The sequence below is a fragment of the Larimichthys crocea genome, chromosome XXII (assembly GCF_000972845.2).
Source record: "Larimichthys crocea isolate SSNF chromosome XXII, L_crocea_2.0, whole genome shotgun sequence".
NCBI lineage: Eukaryota > Metazoa > Chordata > Actinopteri > Sciaenidae > Larimichthys > Larimichthys crocea.
Genome location: NC_040032.1, coordinates 2,436,708 through 2,438,350, shown reverse-complemented (window position 1 = coordinate 2,438,350; position 1,643 = coordinate 2,436,708).

Genomic DNA, 1,643 nt, shown 5'->3' with positions numbered 1-1,643 from the left:
GTGAATGGGTGTATAAGAGACATTAACTTGAAGAACTTTGTAGAAAGGCGCTTTATGAAGTTCAGTCCATTTCCTTGTATTAGTTTACGGGCAGATCTGCCCGAACCAATATGGCGGCGCCGTTTACGTACGATTCAGCGCTCAATGCGGCGTCTATGTATATATGTCTATGGATGAACCCACCAGCAGCATGTGCCTAATCCTGAAAAATTATTTATATAAAGAATTAGCCTGCAATTACACTACATTTCTCTTCCTTACTTCTGGTGTCTACTTTCAAAATAATGGTACAACTGTCTGATGTTATTATTTTATTTTGAAGAAATTTAGTCCAGTATTGTGTCTGCTTTGATTACATTCCCCATTTCCAGTTCTCCTTAGATTCACAACATCTCCAGATATTCAGTTAGCTGTAGTAAAATCAGCAGTAAACAAATGGCTGCTTGTCGTACCTGATAAATGGGATAATAGTAAGAGCAGCGATGAGAACATGGATCAGTTTAAAGAAATAAACAGTGAAAACTAAAAAAACTTGACTGGCCAGAAGAAGATTAGATGTGAAAGTCTTACCTGTAGTCCTGATAGCTTTCTTCTAATCTCTCCATCTGATGTTGCATGTTTTTAAAGGTTGACAAACTTCATATCAGACTGATAAAAGTCTGCCAAAACAAATGTTTTTCTTTGTTTCACAATTGATACACAACCTGTTTCACAGCAAAACAGAGTGAATATAGAAACAGAATGACTTCCCATAAGAACACTAGCGCCAGAGACTGGAAGTCAGGATATCTCAGTATTATTTTTCATTTCAACCCTGTTTCCAAAAAGGTTGGGGCGCTGTGTAAAATGTAAATAGAAACAAAATGAGATCAGGTTCAGAGTTATGTTTACCATTTTCTAATCTGACATTTGGACCCTACTACTATGTGGCCATGCTGTTTTTTCTAATCACAGCTGGAGCCTCACAGTCTCAAACACGTGCAAACAGATTCATGCATATTCCTCGACAGAGACTGTTTTGTTGAAATGATTTACAAATGTATATTTTATGTAAATAGATTTTTCTATAATCACTTATCTATGAGACGAATATAATTTTATTTAACCTTTTTCAAATTGATCTTTGGATTGATTTATTAAATTAACTTTATTTATTGTGTTTATGTATCCCTCTACATGGCTTCAGGTTATGGAAGACCAAGGGTGTCATGAGAATGTTTGCTCTTCATTAGAACCATTAGAATACTTTTCCTTGACCTCAATGGAAAAAATTATGAGGTCAAGGAAAGATATGAAGGAGACTTCACTTAGGATGATAAGTCAGTTGGTATTTTCTTCTTTTGACCATTTGGTACATCCACAGACAAACTTTAAAAAGTTCTAACCTTGTGGTTTCCCCCTCAGGTCCTACTGCAACATAAAAAAAAACCTAATTTGCGTCACTGCTGATGTTGTGAAACTAAACACAGGTCACAGGTTGATTTGCGTATCAACATTTGATTGGAATAACATAATGTGGGTTGAATGTTGCATTTATTTAAACATTATTATTGGTAGAAACACAGATTTTTGTTTAGTTTTACGCAGCTGAAGTAAACCATTGTGAACAGCCTTAAAAGAATCCATGAATAAAGGAAACAATC